We start from the raw sequence: 19,092 nt of genomic DNA on the forward strand, positions 1-19,092 counted from the left end.
CCCCTTCGCCCCCCACCCTTTCCCCCTCCCCGGCGCGGCGGTGGCTCAGGCGGAGCCCTGCCCGCCCCGCCTCCCGCAGGTGGGAGGAGGCGGGGAGCGCCTGACCGACCCGTAGGAGCGAGGCCAAACTCTGGCCCGCAGAAGGGCGAACGCCTGGGATTGCGTCATCGGCGCGTGACGCCAGAGGCTGGGGAATCACCCGGCTGCTGCGTGACGTCATCGCGTCGCGTCACTCTTCTCGGTCCGCTGTCCGTGGCAGGCAGTTTCCGTGCAGCGTTTCTACCAGACAATTTTGGGACTATTTTTGGGAGGGCTAATGGTGTAGCCAGGATGGAGAAAGACGGCTAACTTCCGTGGCTGAGGATCCCCTTCAGGTTAACAAAGCACCACCGCATCTATGAGCTCGTGTCAAGGGCTGAAATTGAAAACTATCTGACGTTGTGTGATCTCAGAGCCAGACATGTATTATGTTTTCTTTGTGTGGGAGGTGGGAGAGGGGACGGGGGTGGGAGGAAGACAAAGAAATTATAACGGAGAAGTTTGAACTACTGTGAACTGATACAGGATTGTGAATTGATATAAACAAGAGTTAAGTTCCTGTGGCATATTTCTGGTCACAAGACATCGCCAAATTTATAAAGACCAAAACACCTCTAATATCAAACATTGAAATCAATGTGACTTATACATACATTTAAGAAATATTAATAAAAAGAGGCCAAACCAGGTGCCTTGGCTCATGCCTGTAATCCCAGCATTTTGGGAGGCCAAAGTGGGCAGATCGCTTGAGCCCAGGAGTTTGAGACCAGCCAAGGTAACATGACAAAACCCCATCTCTACAGAAAAATAAAACCCAAATACAAAACATTAGCCAGGCTTGGCAGCACACACCTGTAGTCCCAGCTACCCGGGAGGCTAAGGTGGGAGAATCACTTACGAAAAGAATGAGCTTCCTTTGACATTTTTTCCCCTACCGTGGAGGATACTTTCGATCCAAAGCTTTCTCCTGAGCTCAGATTGTGTATTTCCCAATACCTCCCGAGCAGCATTACCTGCATACTCGTCGTACCTCAGATTCAATATGTGCGAAACTGAGACAGCATTAGAAAGGCTGAGAGTCCGGGATCAGGTTGCCTTGCTTGAAATCCTAGCTGTTCAAATATTAGTGATAGGACCTTAACATTTCTAAGCCGTAATTTCTCTGTAATAATAAGTAGTACCTTAACTAGGTCTTCCTAAGCCTCAGTTTTACCATAGTAATAGTAACAATTAAGCCCTTTAGAATGTTGGCTCCCCCACCAAAAATTTCTTATTTTGAAATTTCCCCCCCAAAATTGCTTATGTTCCTTTCCATTCTCAATGAATGAGCCACCATTCAGCAATCCCCTAAGCCAGGAACCTAGACATACTAATAGATCCCCATTCTTCCTCTCTCAACATCCATATCAAGTTGGACACCAAGTCTTGTAGCTTCTCCTAAATATTTTTCAAGTCCTTGCCTGTGTTGTCTTCTACTACCACCACCTGAACAACTGGAGCAACCTTTAGTCCCTTCAAATTCAATCTGTTTTTCCCACTGGTTACCTGAGCAGCCTTATAAAACCACAAATCTGATGACATCCTCCCGTTTAAACACCGAAAGGATTTAATTGCTTTCAGGATAAAGTTCAAAATCCTGAACTTGGCACTTTACTACCTGACTGCTTACACTAGCCTTTCTAGCTTTGCCTCACACCATTTATTTTTTGCTCCAGGCACACTGAAATATTAACGTTATTTGAATACACATTTCTTCATGTCTGTGAGCTCTTCCCTACTTATCTGACTGACCAACACCTATTCATTGTACAAAGCTGAGCTCAAATGTCATTCATATTCGTATTCATTCGACTAATATTTCTAAAGTTTCCCTAAGCCTTAACAAGACTGTAATCCTATAGTATTTCTATGCCTTTCGTGGCAGTAACTGCATTTGTGTACCTGATTTCTTGAGTTCCTTGACAGCAAGTCATATGCCTTTCCATATCCTCAGCATCTAAAACTGCTTGACATATACTAAGAATCAATACGTTGTTAAAATATATTTAATAAGGCAGGGGCGGTAGGTCACGCCTGTAATCCCAGCACTTGGGAGGCCAAGGCAGCCGGATCACCTGAGGTCAGGAGTCTGAGACTAGCCTGGCCAATAGGGAGAAACCCCATCTCTACTAAAATACAAAAATTAGCCAAGCATATGGCAGGCACTTGTAATCCCAGCTACTCAGGAGGCTAAGGCAGGAGAATCACTTAAACCAAGGAGGCAGTGGTTGTAGTGAGCTGAGATTGCACCACCACACTCCAGCTTGGGTCAAGAGCGAAACTCCATCTCAAAAAAAATGTATTTAATAAATGTTCGCCAGGCGCAGTGGCTCAAGCCTGTAATCCCAGCACTTTGGGAGGCCGAGACGGGCGGATCACAAGGTCAGGAGATCGAGACCATCCTGGCTAACACGGTGAAACCCCGTCTCTACTAAAAAATACAAAAAAATAGCCGGGCGAGGTGGCAGGCACCTGTAGTCCCAGCTACTCGGGAGGCTGAGGCAGGAGAATGGCGTGAACCCAGGAGGTAGAGCTTGCAGTGAGCCGAGATCCGGCCACTGCACTCCGGCCCGGGCGACAGAGCAAGACTCCGTCTCAAAAAAATAATAATAAAAATAAATAAATAAATAAATAAATAAATGTTCATATTGTGCTTACTGTTCTGAGCACTTTAGAAACACTGTCTTTAAACCTCTACCCTCTAAGGTAGATACTGTTGTTATCCTCACCCATCTTATTGCTGAGTGAACTGAGGCACAGAGTGGTTAAGTAACTTAACCCAGGATCCTAACCCAGTAAATTGACTCTGATCTGGGTTGTCTTTTCGTGATCTCTGCAGTAGGCAGAATAATGGCTCATCCAATGGAATGTTCACATTCCAATCCCTGGGAACTATGAATATGTTACCTTCCATGACAAAAGGACTCTGCAGACGTGACTAAATTAAGGATTTGGGGAAAGGGACTCCCAGCTTTTGGGAGCAGACTCCAGAAAATGGAAAAGGCAAGAAAATGGATCCTCCCTTGGAGCCTCTGGAAAGGAAGAGACGGTATCCTGATGATACTTTAATTTTAGCCCACTGACATCCATTTAGGACTTCTGAACTACAGAACTGTGAAATAATAAATGTGTATTGTTGGCCAGGCACGGTGGCTTACATCTGTAATCCCAGCACTTTGGGAGGCCGAGGCAGGTGGATCACCTGAGGTCAGGAGTTCAAGAGCAGCCTGGCCAACATGGTGAAACCCCATCTCTGCTAAAAATACAAAATTAGCTGGGCGTGGTGGCACATGCTTGTAATCCCAGCTACTCGGGAGCTGAGGTAGGAGAATCAGTTGAACCCAGGAGGTGAAGGTTGCCATGAGCCGAGATTACGCCATTGCACTTAAGCCTGGAGATAAGAGTGAAACTCCGTCTCAAACAATGAAATTTTTTTTAAAAATGTGTATTGTTTTAAGCCCACTGTGTTTTTGATAATTTGTTACAGCATCTATGAGAAATTAATACCATCTCTAATCAAAGGTGACCGCTCTATGCTAGGAAATGCTAGCAGGATGAGAAGTGAAACTGCCCACTAAAGCTGCAACTGAAATCAGAGATGGGCTAGAAATGGAATAAATAAATAAGATAAGTGTATACTGTAAGTCCTCACTTAACGTCATCAATGGGTTCTGCAACTGTAGGCAAAACAATGTATAACAAAACCAATTTTACCATAGGCTGGCTAATTGATATAAATAAGAGTTAAGTTCCTGTGGCATATTTCTGGTCACAAGACCTCACCAAACTTCTAAAGACCAAAACACCTCTAATATCAAACATTGAAATCAATGTGACTTATACATACATTTAAGAAATATTAATAAAAAGAGGCCAAACCAGGTGCCTTGGCTCATGCCTGTAATCCCAGCATTTTGGGAGGCCAAAGTGGGCAGATTGCTTGAGCCCAGGAGTTTGAGACCAGCCAAGGTAACATGACAAAACCCCATCTCTACAGAAAAATAAAACCCAAATACAAAACATTAGCCAGGCATGGCAGCACACACCTGTAGTCCCAGCTACCCGGGAGGCTAAGGTGGGAGGATCACTTAAGCCCGGGAGGTCAAGGCTACAGTGAGCCATGACCACACGTCTTTGCACTTCAGTCTGGGCAACAGAGTGAGACCTTGTTTCAAAAACAAAACAAAAAACAAAAGCCTGGGCACAGTGATTCATGCCTGTAATCCCAGCAATTTGGGAGACCAAGGCAGAAGATCACTTAAGCTGAGGAGGTCGAGGTTGCAGTGAGCTGTGATCATGCCACTGCACTCCAGGCCAGGAAACAGAGTAAGTGGAATAAACAGAGTGAGTGCAATAAATAAGTAAGATAAGTGTCTCAAAATAAACAAGATCATTATTTACCCAATTTTTCCAGTTCAGGGTAGAGAGTGGCCAGAGCCTATCCCAGCAGCTCAAGGTGCAAGGCAGGAACCAACCATGTATAGAATGCTACGCTATTCCAGGGTGCACTCACATGCACACCAACACTCACTCAGACCAGGACAATTGAAATATGCCAGTTAACTTAATGTGCACATCTTTGGGATGTGGGAGGAAACCAGAGTACACAGAGAAAACAGAGTCCAAACTACACTGGTGACCCAGGCCAAGAAGTTGTTTGGTTTTTTCTCATCAACATTGTAACAAAATAACATTATTCAAGGATTTGCTGTATTTCACTTTATAAGAAATTGCCAAAGTGTTTCCCAAAATGGTTGTACCATTCAGGATCCTTTTGACACGTCCTCATCGTTCTTTGAGCTCTTCCTTGCTTTTTGGTCTAAGATGTTCTAAGCTCTTCTTACACTTTCTTTGACCCAGCCCTTAAATGAGCCATTACTCCAAAGAGCTCCGATTCTTTTCAATGAAGAATGGTATTTAAACGTTAAGATCTGGCCGGGCACGGTGGCCCAAGCCTGTAATCCTAGCAATTTGGGAGGCCAAGGTGGGCAGATTGCCTGAGCTCGGGAGTTCAAGACCAGCCTGGGCAACATGGTGAAACCCTGTCTCTACTAAAATACAAAAAAAAAAAAAAAAAAAAAAGGTTAGCCAGGCGTGGTGGTGAGCACCTGTAGTCCCAGCTGCTTGGGAAGCTGAGGCAGGAGAATTGCTTGAGCCCAGGAGGCGGAGGTTGCAGTGAGCCTCTCAGATCAGGCCACTGCACTCCAGCCTGGCAACAGAGTGAGAGTCAACATTTAAATGTTAAGATCTAGGCCGGGCACAGTGGCTCAATGCCTGTAATCCCAGCACTTTGGGAGGCCGAGACGGGCGGATCACGAGGTCAGGAGATCGAGACCATCCTGGCTAACAAGGTGAAACCCTGTCTCTACTAAAAATACAAAAAATTAGCCAGGCGTGGTGGCGGGCGTCTGTAGTCCCAGCTACTCCAGAGGCTGAGGCAGGAGAATGGCATGAACCTGGGAGGCGGAGCTTACAGTGAGCCAAGATCACACCACTGCGCTCCAGTCTGGGCAACAGAGGGAGACTCCATCTCAAAAAAAACAAAAAACAATAAACAAAAAGGAAGAAGTTAAGATCTAAGCATTAGCACTCATTGTAATAGATGCCACTGTTCCCAAACTCAGACCTACGCTTGCTCTCTTTCTGGCCTTTAAGAAGCATATCGTCTCGAGTTCTATAGCTTCAAGGAAATGAATTCTGCCAACAACCTGAGGGAGCTTGGAAACCGCTGATGAGAATGCAGCCCACCAATGTCATGATTGCAGCCTGTGAGGCCCTGAGCAAAAGACCCATCTAAGCCATTTCCAGACTCCTGACCCACAGAAACTGTCAGATAATGAATATGTGTTGTTGTAAGCCACTAAGTTTGTGGTAATGTGTTGCTGAGACGTAGAAAACTTAGAGGGGCCGAAGGAGAGAAGGGGAGAAGACGAGGAAAGGAAGAGCTCTGGAGACGTTTTATATTTCCTAATTCTTCTTCCTTCCTCCTGCCTTGAGTGTACACGTGAAGACTGGAGCTGGAGCAGCTATTCAGAGACCATGAAGAAAAGGCCAAGAAAAATTAATTTTTTTTTTTTTTTTTTTTGGTGACAGAGTCTTACTCTGTCACCCAGGCTGGAGTGCAGTGGTACGATCTCGGCTCACTGCAAACTCCATCTCCTGGGCTCAAGCGATTTTCATGCCTCGGCCTCCCAATTTGCTGGGATTACAGGTGCCTGCCACCACACCTGACTAATTTTTATTTTTAGTAGAGATGAGTTTCACCATGTTGGTCAGGCTGGTCTCAAACTGCTTACCTCAAATGATCCACCCGCCTCAGCCTCCCAAACTGCTGGGATTATAGGCATCAGCCACAGTGCCTGGCCCAAAAATCACAAAGATCTTGAACTAAGTACTTTGAGTCATCCACCTAATGCCAGGAACCACCTGCCTCCAGAATTTCTATGAGGAGAAAGAGAAGTTTTTTAAAGCTGTTGTTTCTCAGGACTCTTTTACTTATAGCCAAAAGCTGTTCCTTAATGATACGGTGTGTTTTGTAAGTCTCCATATGTATGCTTTGTTTTGTTTTGTTTTGTTTTAACTATCTTTTCACTGCTGTTTGTTGAACATGGCAAGCACCCTCCCAACTTATGGCTTTTGATCTTGCTATTCACTCTGCATGGAATTTTCTTCCCCTACATAGCTGCATATCTTGCTTCCTCACTCCTTTCAGGTTTCTGCTCAAATGTTGCCTCATCAGAGAGGCTTTTCTTTAAAAAAAAAAAAAAAAAAAAGTATACTTTAATAAGTATAAAGTATATGAACAATTAGGTAAGCTTGTGGAGAAGCTGACCAAGATACATAAATTAGGAGATACAAGTGTCTGTCTAAATTTTCTATATTTTATTATTTTACAGAGTATTTATTAAAGGTGTTTAATATACACTTTCTCATCTGTCATTTTGGAAGTCCTTTACTGTAGAGATAATTCTATTGTCTGAATAACCACCACGTTTTTTTGTTTTGTTTTGTTTTGTTTTGTTTGAGATGGAGTCTTGCTATTTCCCAGGCTGGAGTGCAGTGGTACAATCTCAGCTCACTGCAACCTCCGCCTCCCGGGTTCAAGTGGTTCTCCTGCTGCAGCCTCCCGAATAGCTGGGATTACAGGTGCGTGCCACCATGCCCAACTAATTTTTACATTTTTAGTAGAGGCAGGGTTTCACCATGTTGGCCAGGCTGGTCTTGAGCTCCTGACCTCAAGTGATCTGCCTGCCTCAGCCTCCCAAAGTGCTGGGATAACAGGCATAAGCCACCACGCCCAGCCTAAATATTTTTTGAAATTTGTTTATCATCTGTCCTCTTGCCCTCAGAATGCAAGCTTCATGACAGTAGGACTTCATCTCATTTGTTTGTTGCTGTGTGCCCAGCTTCTAGAAAATTACCTGGTATGTAATACATGCTTAATAAGTATATTATTTCTAATTTAACTTCATTGTCAGGAGACATGCTTTGTATAACATCTTTTTAAATTTTCTTGAGAATTTCTTTTGCCCTTGTACATGTTCTACCGCATATTTTAAAAGAATGCATATTCTCTGTTGGATGCAGCATTCTATTTCTATTATATCAAGTATGTTAACTATGTCACTCCAGTGTCTATTCTGTTTAATTTTTATCTGATCCATCAACTTAATGTAAAAATGTGATAAAATCTCCAAACATATATAACTGTGCATTTGTCAATTTCTTCCTTTTTGCTTTATGTGGTGATTCTCTGTTGTTAGGCTTATGATTTGGGTGATTTGTGTCTTTTAACATTGTATCTTTAGGCCAGGCACCGTGGCTCATGCCTGTAATCCCAGCACTTTGGGAGGCCGAGGCAGGCGGATCACGAGTCAATAGGTCAAGACCATCCTGGCCAACAAGGTGAAATCCCGTCTCTACTAAAAATACAAAAATTAGCCTGGTGTGGTGGTGGGCACCTGTAGTCCCAGCTACTCGGGAGGCTGAGGCAGGAGAATTGCTCAAACCTGGGAGGCAGAGGCTGCAGTGAGCCAAGATTGTGCCACTGCACTCCAGCCTGGTGACAGAGCGAGACACCATCTCAAAACAAAAAAAATTGTATCTTTTGTGAGTAGCACAATTGCTAGATTCTATTTTTATCCAATGATAGTTTTTGGATTTGTGTAGGTGAGTTTATCTGTTTCACTATATTGTGTCTTCCTGTACTAGAACATGTCGCTCCATGAAAATGTAAGCTTCATGAGTGTGGGGAGTCTGTTTTACTCACTACTATATCTCTATACCTTGGAACAGTGCTGCACTTATTAGGCACTCAATAAATATCTATTCCTTGTTTTATAATGATTATTGCTATGTTCATACTCATTTCTATTATCTTAAATATTTTCTTTTTACTATTTTGCTTCTTTCTTTCTTTTTTTTTTTTTTTTTTTTTGAGATGGAGTCTCGCTCTGTTGCCCAGGCTGGAGTGTAGTGGCGCGATCTCGGCTCACTGGAAGCTCTGCCTCCCGGATTCAAGCGATTCTCCTGTCTCAGCCTCCTGAGTAGCTGGGATTACAGGCGCCCGCCCACTTAATTTTTGTATTTTTAGTAGAGACAGGGTTTCACCATATTGGTCAGGCTGGTCTTGAACTCCTGACCTCAGATGATCTGCCCACCTCAGCTTCCCATAGTGCTAGGATTACAGGCGTGAGCCACCACGCCCAGCCTATTTTGCTCCTTTATTGTTATTTTCTGTATTCTGTTGGATTGATAACATTTTCTTGGCTTCCCTCTCCCCCACTGATGCCTTAGAAGATAAAAATTGTCTTCCTATTCTTTTAATGATTATCCTTAAAAAAGATATATATAAATTTAGCTATGAACTTTCATAAATTGTCAGTGTCTCCATCCTCCTCCAAAGTAAGATGAAACCTTCAATATATCACTCACTGATCACCCCTCTTGAATTCCTTTTAATTAGTTTTTGTACATGTCTAAAATGATTTTATTTTCCCTCACTCTTTTTCTTTTCTTTCTTTCCTTTTTTTTTTTTTTTTTTTTTTTTTTGAGACAGGGTTTTACTCTGTCACCCAGGCTGGAGTGCAGTGGCATGATCTTGTCTCACTGCAGCCTCGACCTCCTGAGCTCAAGCAATCCTCCCACCTCAGCCTCCTGAGTAGCTGGGATGACAGCCACTTGCCAACCTGCTCAGCTAATTTTTTAGTGTTTCTTTTTGTAAAGGCAGGGTCTCCCTATGTTGCCCAGCTGGTCTTGAACTCCTGGGTACAAGCAATCCTCCCCACTTCAGACTCCCAAAGTGCTAAGATTACAGGCATGAGCCACCATGCCCAGCTTTTCCCTCACTCTTGAATGATAGGTAATCGCCTGTAATCCCAGCACTTTGGGAGGCTAAAATGGGAAGATTCCTTGAGCAACCCAGGAGTTCAAGACCAGCCTGGGCGACACAGCGAGACCCCATCTGAAAAAAAAAATGTTGACATTGCAGAGGAGGAGGTGGAGCAAGATGGCTGAATAAAAAGCCTCTACTAATTGTCCTCCCCACAGGAACACCAAATTGAACAACTATCCACACAAAAAAAGTACCTTCATAAGAACCAAAAATCAGGTGAGTAATCATAGTACCTGATTTAAACTTCGTATTACTTAAAGAGCACGTAAGAGGGTAGAAAAAACAATCTCAAATTGCAGACGCCACCCCTCTTCCATCCCCTGGCAGTGGCCGTGTGGCATGGAGAGAATCTATGTGTTTGGGGGAGGGAGAGCACAGTGATTGTGGCACACTTTGCATTGGAACTCACTGCCACCCTGTCACAGTGGGAAGCAACACCGTGCAAAACTCAGCCAGCACCCATGGAAGCATGGAAGAGCATTTAGACCAGCCCTGTCTGGGTGGGGAATTGTCTATCCCAGTCGCTGAGACCTGAGTTCCAGCAAGTCTCATCACTGTGGGCTAAAATGCTTTGGGCTTCCAAGGAAACTTGAGAGGCAGTCTTAGCCACAAGGACTGCAATTCCTCGGCAAGTCCTGGTGCTGTTCCAGGATCAAAGCCAGTGGACTTAGGGGGCATGGACCTAGTGAGACACTGGCCAGGGTAACCAAGGAAATGCTTGCACTATCTCTCCTGCAGCACCAGGCAGCACAGCTCATGACTCCAGGAGAGACTCCTTCCTTCCGCTTGCGGAGAGGAGAGGGAAAAGTAAAGAGGACTTTGTCTTGCAACTTAGATACTTGCTCAGCCACAGTAGAATAGGGCACCAGGTAGAATCCTGAGGACCCCATTCCAGGCCCTAGCTCCTGGATGACATTGCTATACACACCCTGGGCCAGAAGGGAACATGCTGCCTTGAGGGGAAGAACCCACTAATGGCAGAATTCCTCATCATCTGCTGACTATAGAGTCCTGGGTCCTGAATAAACAGCAGGGATAGCCAGGCAGTACTCACCATGGGTCTTGGGTGAGATTCAGAGATGTGCTGGCCTCAGTTGTAAACTCAGCATATTCCCAGCTGTGGTAGCCACGGGGAGGGGCTCCTTCTGCTTGAGAAAAGAGTAGAGAGGACTTTGTCTTGAAGTGAGGTACCAGCTCAGCCACAGTAGGGTAGAGCACCAAGCAGGCTCTTGGGGTTCCTGATTCCAGGCCTTGGCTTGTGGATGGCATATCTGGACCTTCCCTGGGACCAGGGCCCTAAAGGGAGAGTCCCAGGACTAGCAGCATTCACCACAAGTTGACTGAAGAGCCTTGGGTCTTGAGTGAACGTTGGTGGTAGCCATGCAGTACTCACTGTGGGCCTGGGACATGGTGGCCACAGGGAGAGATTCTTCTGCTTGTGGAAAGGAAGGGAAGAGTATGAAGAACTTTGTCTTGTGTCTTCGGTACCAGCTCAGTCACAGTAGAATAGAGCACCAGGTAGACTCCTAAGGTTTCTAACTCTAGGCCTGGCTCCTGGACAGCATCTGTGAACCCACCTGGAGTCAGGGGAGCTCACTGCCCTGAAGAGAAGGACACAAGCCTGGCTGGCTTCTATTGTAGAGCCCTAGGGTCTCGAGTGAACATAGGAAGTACCAAGCAGTGATTACTGTGGGCAAGAACCAGTTATGTACTGGCTTTAGGTCTGACTCAGTGCAGTCCCAATGGTAGTAGTTGCAGAGGTGCTTGTATCACCCCTCTTCTAGCTCCAGGCGGCTCAGCACAGAGAGAGAGAGAGACTTTATTTGTTTGGGAGAAAGTAAAGGAAGGGAGCAAGAGTCTCTACTTGGTAATCTGGATAATCGTTCTACATCTTATCCCAGACCACCAAGGCACTACCTCTGTGAGTCTGTAAGAACCATAGTGTTACTGGGCTTGGGGTTGCCCCTAAGGCAAATATGGCTGCAGTGACTAAAAAAAAAAAAACTGGGATCACAACACCCAAGTCCCTTCAAATACCTTCAAATAGGTGCAAACAAGCCCAAATTGTGAAGACCACAATCAATGCTTAATTCTTCAATGTCCCAACACCAACGGACATCCACAAGCATCAAGACCATCTATGAAAACATGAGATCACCAAATGAACTAAATAAGGCACCAGTGACCTATCCCAGAGTAATAGAGATATGTGACCTTTCAGAAGAAGAATTTAGAATAGCTGTTTTGAGAAAACTCAGCGAAATTCAAGATAATACAGAGAAGGAATTCAGAATCCTATCCAATAAATTTAGCAAAGAGACTGAAATAACTTAAAAGTGTCAAGCAGAAATTCTGAAGTTGAAAAATACAATTAATATACTGAAGAATAGAGAAATCTCTTAACATAAAATTGATCAAGCAGAAGAAAGAATTCGTGAGCTCGAAGACAGGCTGTTTGAAAATAAACAGTCAAAGGAGACAAAAGAAAAAAGAATTTTTTAAAAGGAAGTATACTAAAAATTCTAGAAAAGAGCCTCAGAAGGTCAAACCTAAGACTTATTGGCCTTAAAGAGGAGGTCAAGAGAGAGATCCGGGTAAAAAGTTCATTCAAAGGGAAAATAATAGAGAACTTAACAAACCTAGAAAAAGATATCAATATTCAAGTATAAGAAGGTTATAGGCCGGGCGCGGTGGCTCAAGCCTGTAATCCCAGCACTTTGGGAGGCCGAGACGGGCGGATCACAAGATCAGGAGATCGAGACCATCTTGGCTAACACGGTGAAACCCCGTCTCTACTAAAGAATACAAAAAACTAGCCGGGCGAGGTGGCGGGCGCCTGTAGTCCCAGCTACCAGGAGGCTGAGGCAGGAGAATGGCGTAAACCCGGGAGGCAGAGCTTGGAGTGAGCTGAGATCCGGCCACTGCACTCCAGCCTGGGTGACAGAGCGAGACTCCGTCTCAAAAAAAAAAAAAAGAAGGTTATAGAACACCAGGTAGATTTAGTCCAAATAAAACTACCTTGAGACATTTAATAACCAAACTCCCAAAGGTCAAGGGTAAAGAAAGGACCCTAAAAGCAGCAAGGTGAAAGAAACAAATAACATACAATGGAGCTCCAATACACCTGACAGCAGGCTTTTCAGTGGAAATCTTACGAGCCAGGGGAGAGTGGCATGACAAATTTACAGTGCTGAAGGACTATACTATTCTATTTATCCTAGAACAGTATAGGCAGTGAAAATATTCTTCAAATAATGAAGCAGCATTATTCACAATAGTCAGAGAAACAAAAGCTGAGGGATTTCATCAATACCAGACTTGTCTCGTAAGAAATGCTAAAGATAGTTCTTCAATTTGAAAGAAAAGGATGTTAATGGGCTATAAGAAATCATCAGAAGGTACAAAACTCACTGACAACAGCAAGTACACAGACTATTATAACACTATAGTCATGTAGAAAGACTAAAAGATGAATCTGTCAAAAATAACTACAACATAGACAGTACAATAAGATATAAATAGAAATAATAAAAAGTTAAAAGCAGGAGGATGAAGTTAAAGTGTAGAAATTAGCTGGAAATGGTGGCACGCACCTGTAATCCCAGCAATTTGGGAGGCTGAGGTGGGAGGATTGCTTAAGCCTGGGAGGTTAAGGCTGCAGTGAGCCGTGATCGTGTCACTGCACCACACACCAGCCTGAGTGATAGAGTGAGACTCGGCCTCAAAAAAAAAAAAAAAGAAAGAAAGAAAAGAAAAGTATAGAGTTTTCATTAGTTTTCTCTTTGTTAGTTTATGCAATCAGTGTTAAGTTGTCATCTATTTAAAAAACGGGTTATAAGATATATGCAAGCCTCATGATAACCTCAAATCAAATACAACAGATACACAAAAAATAAAAAGCAAGATATTAAAACATACCACCAGAGAAAATCACCTTCACTAAAACAAAGACAGGAAGGAAGGAAAGAGGAAAGAGAAGTCCACAAAACAACCAGAAAACAAAACAAAAAAAAAGACAGGAGTAAGTCTTTACTTATCAATAATAACACTGAATGTAAATGGACTAAATGCTCCAATCAAAGACATAGAGTGGCTGAATGGATCAAAAACAAGACCCAATCATCTGTTGTCTAAAAGAAACACACTTCACCTATAAAGACACACATACACTGACAATAAAGGACTATTAAAAGCACATGGAAACTAAAAGTTGAGTGTTGCAACAAGGAGTGGGAAACTGAAGAGTCTAGTGAGATTGTGCTAGGGTGAATTCAGTTAATCAACACATTTCACTCATCCCCTGCCCTGTATCAGTCTTATACTGGTTTCTACAGATACAGAGATGGATCATGAACATTTCCTTCTCTCAAAGAGCTCAAAAGCTAGCCGGGCATGGTGGCAGGCACCTGTAATCCCAGCTACTCAGGAGGCTGAGGCAGGAGAATCGCCTGAACACAGGAGGCAGAGGTTACAGTGAGATTGCGCCACTGCACTCCAGCCTGGGCAACAAGAGCGAGACTCCGTCTCATAAAACAAAAAAAAAAAAGCTCAAAAGCCAGTTGAGGAGACAAACACATATGCATAAATCACAGTACAACATGTTATGACCCATAAAAGGAATTAATTAAATGCAATAGGAACCCAGAGAAGAGAGCAATAATTATGCCTCTGCACAGGGTATTAGGAGATTAAAAGATGGCATTTGAGCTGAGGTGGGTCTTTTTTTTTTTTTTTTTTTTAAGACAAGGTCTCATTCTGTCGCTCAGGTTGCAGTGGCACAATCATAGCTCACTATAACCTCAAACTCCTGGGCTTAAGCTATCCTCCTTGTTATGGTTTGAATATGTGTCTCCGCTGGGCAAGGTGGCTCGATCCTGTAATCCCAACACTTTGGGAGGCGAGGTAAGCAGATCACTTGAGCCCAGGAGTTCAATACCAGCCTGGTCAACATGGTGAAACTCTGGCTCTACAAAAAATACAAAAAGATTTGCCAGCATGGTGGTGCATGCCTGTAGTCCCAGCTACCCAAGAGGCTGAGATGGGAGGATTGTTTGAGCCTAGGAGGCAGAGGTTACAGTGAGCCACTGCTCTCCAGCCTGGATAACAGAGCCAGACCCTGAAAAAAAAAAAAAAAAAAAAAAAAAAAAAAAAAAAAAGAAAAAAAGAAAGAAAGAAAGAAAGAAAGAAAGAAAGAAAGAAAAGAAAATAAATAAAATTAAAAAAAACTTAGGTTGGCCTCAGTGGCTCATGCTTATAATCCCAGCACTTTGGGAGGTCAAAGTGCTTGAGACCAGGAGTTTGAGACCAGCCTGGCCAACATGGCAAAAACCCGTCTCTATTGAAAATACAAAAATTGACTGGGCGCAGTGGCTCATGCTTGTAATCCCAGCACTTTGGGAGGCTGAGGCAGGTGGATCATGAGGTCAGGAGATCGAGACCATCCTGGCTAACATGGTGAAACCCCATCTCTACTAAAAATACACAAAAAATTCGCCGGGCGTGGTGGTGGGTGCCTGTAGTCCCAGCTACTTGCTGGGACTTGCTCCTGAGGCAGGAGAATGGTGTGAACCCAGGAGGCGGAGCTTGCAGTGAGCCGAGGTCGCACCACTGAACTCCAGCCTGGGCGACTGAGCAAGATTCTGTCTCAAAAGAAAAGAAAAGAAAAGAAAATACAAAAATTAGTCTGGCATGATGGTGAGTGCCCGTAATCACAGCTACTCAGGAGGCTGAGATAGGAGAATTGTTTGAACCTGGGAAGCGGAGGTTGCAGTGAGCCGAGATCTTGCCATTGCACTCCAGCCTGGGCAATAGCCTATATCCCCCAAAAAACAAAAATCAAAATAAAATGAAAAAAACTGAAATAGGTGATTTGAACCCAGAACCAGTCTCACTAGCGCCCTTTGAACTGAGGAGGCTCTTCCCTAGGCAGGGCTCTGGTAAAGGTCCATACTCACGCCGGAATCTGCAAGGTCAATGGAGCTGATCTAGCCTGAATCTGTCCCGCTACAGAGAGGAGCAGGACAGGGTGTGAGAAGCCTTCAGGAACTGGGAGAACATCTGCAAGTCCAGGCAGGGGAAGGTGTGCTCAGGTCCTTATCTCCCCATGGAGATGAGTCTGTGGGCTGGTTATGGTGGTAGGCACTAGAGGTATGGAGATGAATAAAATATAATTCTTGCCCTCAAAAGGTTGACCAATGATGATTCACATCTGAAATAATAATTTTTACGTAGGTCTGTATAGCCCCTAACAACTTATAAGTCACTTTCTTCTTCTCACTTGATTCTCCCAAAAGCCATATGCGGAAGCCCCATTTTACCAATGAGGAAACTGAGACCCAGAAGGAAAGCGACTCACTAAGAAGGAAAGTGACTCACTCAAAGTGCTCATACCAACTGCCTTTTACCAACTGCTTTCACAGCCATTAATTCATTTACAAGGGGCACAGCCTGGCTTAGGAGAGGGACATGAGGAGAGCAGTGCTGGGCTCTTAGATCGTGTGTGTGGTGTATTTCTATCAAGTGATGCATTCTGTTGAGCTGCTTGAGCCAAGAATTCCATCCAACTCAGCAGCATGTAGGGAGTCAGTTCTGTTCCAAAGGGCAAAGCTGTTCAGTACATCACTGTGGAAGGAACAAAAGGATCTCTCTCTTGCTGTGTCTTCTGATTCTTACTTAGTCCTACTTTCCTAGGTTCCTCTGCATTTTCTGACTTTGAGATAGTGCTCACAATGCTGTATACAAGTGTTTTTTGTTTTTCACTAGAATATTAATCTTCATAATTGCAAGAATACTTAATTTTTAGGTGTCTTCTAAGACTTTCTTTTTTAAAAAAACTGCTACCTTCAGTAAGAAATACAACCTACAGGCCGGGCGCAGTGGCTCAAGCCTGTAATCCCAGCACTTTGGGAGGCCGAGACGGGCGGATCACGAGGTCAGGAGATCGAGACCATCCTGGCTAACACGGTGAAACCCCGTCTCTACTAAAAAATACAAAAAAATTAGCCGGGCGAGGTGGCGGGCGCCTGTAGTCCCAGCTACTCGGGAGGCTGAGGCAGGAGAATGGCGTGAACCCGGGAGGCAGAGCTTGCAGTGAGCTGAGATCTGGCCACAGCACTCCAGCCTGGGCGGCAGAGCAAGACTCCGTCTCAAAAAAAAAAAAAAAAAAAAAGAAATACAACCTACAAATGTAGTAGAAACAACTTTTCATAAAATGAGACTTAACCTTAGTCTGTGCAAGTACTGATATTTTCTATTCTATGTTATATCATTTCTTTTTTTTTAAATTCTAATCTTCTAAATGTAATGTGGTATTCTGGATTGAAACCTAGAACAGAAAAAGTACACTAGTGGAAAAACAGGTGAAACCCAAATAAAATCTATAGTTTAGTTAATAATATTATATTAATGTTAATTTATTTTAACAAATGTACCATGGTTATGTAATATGTTAACATTAGGGGAGCTGGTGAAAACATGTGGAAACTTTCTGAACTATCATTCTATGCTTTCTATAAATCTAAAATTATTCCAAAAGGAAAAGTTTATTTAAAAACAAAACAAAAATTTCCAGTCTTGACCACTTAAACTGATTTCGTGACCCACTCATGGGTCAGAATTCACACTTTCAGTGTGATGTCTGCTATCTTTTTGGATAATGCTGACAGGAATGGTTGCAGTGATTTATAAAAGCTCATTATTGCTCTTTCTCTGACACACATACACACACACGGTGCCATGGCCCCCCTCTCACAGTCCTTGACCTCTCTGCCTTGTCTTACATTCATTTTTTATCTATATGGCCTGCCTTTGAAGGGCTATCCCTGCCTGAATCATCTGAGCAACCTCAAAAGAATACATGATACATATTTGTTAAATGAATGCCCAAATAAATAGTTGTATTTTTAACACCCTTGCTGGTAATTTTTTTTTTTTTTTTTTTTTTTTTTTTTTTTTGAGACGGAGTCTTGCTCTGTTGCCAGGCTGGAATGCTATGGCTAGATCTCAGCTCACTGCAACCTACGCCTCCTGTGTTCAAGCGATTCTCCTGCCTCAGCCTCCTGAGTAGCTGGGACTACAGGTGTGCATCACCACGCCAAGCTAATTTTTGCATTTTTAGTGGAGACGGGGTTTCACCATGTTGGCCAGGGTGTTCTCGATCTCCTAACCTCGTGATCCACCCGCCTTGGCCTCCCAAAGTGCTGGGATTACAGGCATGAGCCACTGCGCCCAGCCAAATTTTCTTCCCTCTTTAAACTGCAAGAAATTTTTTTTATACATAGAAATCTAATGTAAAGCCTTATATTAAATTTTCCAAAGTTGGCAGAAGGTCTTTAACTTTTCATATTAATGAGTGATACCCACTCACTACTGAAGAAAAAAAAGAAGAGAAGGATAATATTTAAAGGGAGGAAAATAAAATTCTAAAAACTCACTTATAATCCTACCAGAAATATCTATTGTTAACATTTTTCTTCTTTGTGTTGACATGGGGTCTCATTATGTTGCCCAGTCTGGTCTCGAACTCCTGGGCTCAAGCAATCCTCCCACTTGGGCCTCCTGAATACCTGGGACTACAGGTGCATGCCACCACACCTGGCTTATTGCTAACATTTTGGTGCATAGTCTCTTCCACACATATACATGTAAATGAATATATTTTTTAGACAAATGTTCCTACTATTCATACAGTTTTAGAGATGTCTTCACTCAAGCTCTTCCTTCATCCTGGAATGCGTTTCCTCCTTTTTATCCTTCACTGTATAGTTCCTACTCATCCTTCTAGATCCAACCCATGATCCCACCTCTGGGAAGTCTTTTATCCCACTCTGCCCTTCTCAACTTTAAAGGAAGTAGGTACTGCCTCTTAGGTATTCCAGTGATACTTTGGTTATACCTTTATTACACCTTTTGTCTTAATTAGTTGTTTACATGCCTGTCTGTCCCAACTGTCAGGGAATGTTAATTTATGTGAGTTGATGTGGGCCGTGGGTCCATATTGCTCCCAAAGCACTGAGTTGGTTTGTGCTGACACTGCACACACACACACACACACACACACACACACACAGCAGTAGACTTTCTGGCATTTTGGCTTCTACAGAACAGAATGGGTACAGCCTGGCTAAATGTCCCACCCTCTTGACTTTTTCTAGCACTCACCTGATAAATCCACCATCCGGCATCAGCGAACACTTCCATCTCTGCTTCTACACCTGGCTCTGAAAGTGACTGGAAGGCCTCTGAACACACACGTCTGAGATAAGCAAGCTCTGACCATAAGTGAGTGGAAGAAGTTTGCTCCCTTGGAAAATTTTGTTATAATCTGTTCATAAAAATGAAAATTCACAAACACAGAATTTGTATAGCAAAGATGAATATATATAACTCAGATTCAACTAGGAGCCCTCCTGCCCTTAAAGATCAAAATATAAACTGGGCATGGTGGCTTATGCCTGTAATCCCAGCACTTTGGGAGGCCGAGGTGGGCTGATCACAAGGTCAGGAGTTCAAAACCAGCCTGGTTAACATGGTGAAACCCCGTCTCTACTAAAAATACAAAAATTAGCCAGGCATGGTGGTGCATGCCTGTAGTCCCAGCTACTCAGCAGGCTGAGGCAGGA

Source organism: Rhinopithecus bieti, unplaced genomic scaffold (genome assembly GCF_001698545.2).
Source record: "Rhinopithecus bieti isolate Rb0 unplaced genomic scaffold, ASM169854v2 scaffold_23868, whole genome shotgun sequence".
Classification (NCBI taxonomy): Eukaryota; Metazoa; Chordata; class Mammalia; order Primates; family Cercopithecidae; genus Rhinopithecus; species Rhinopithecus bieti.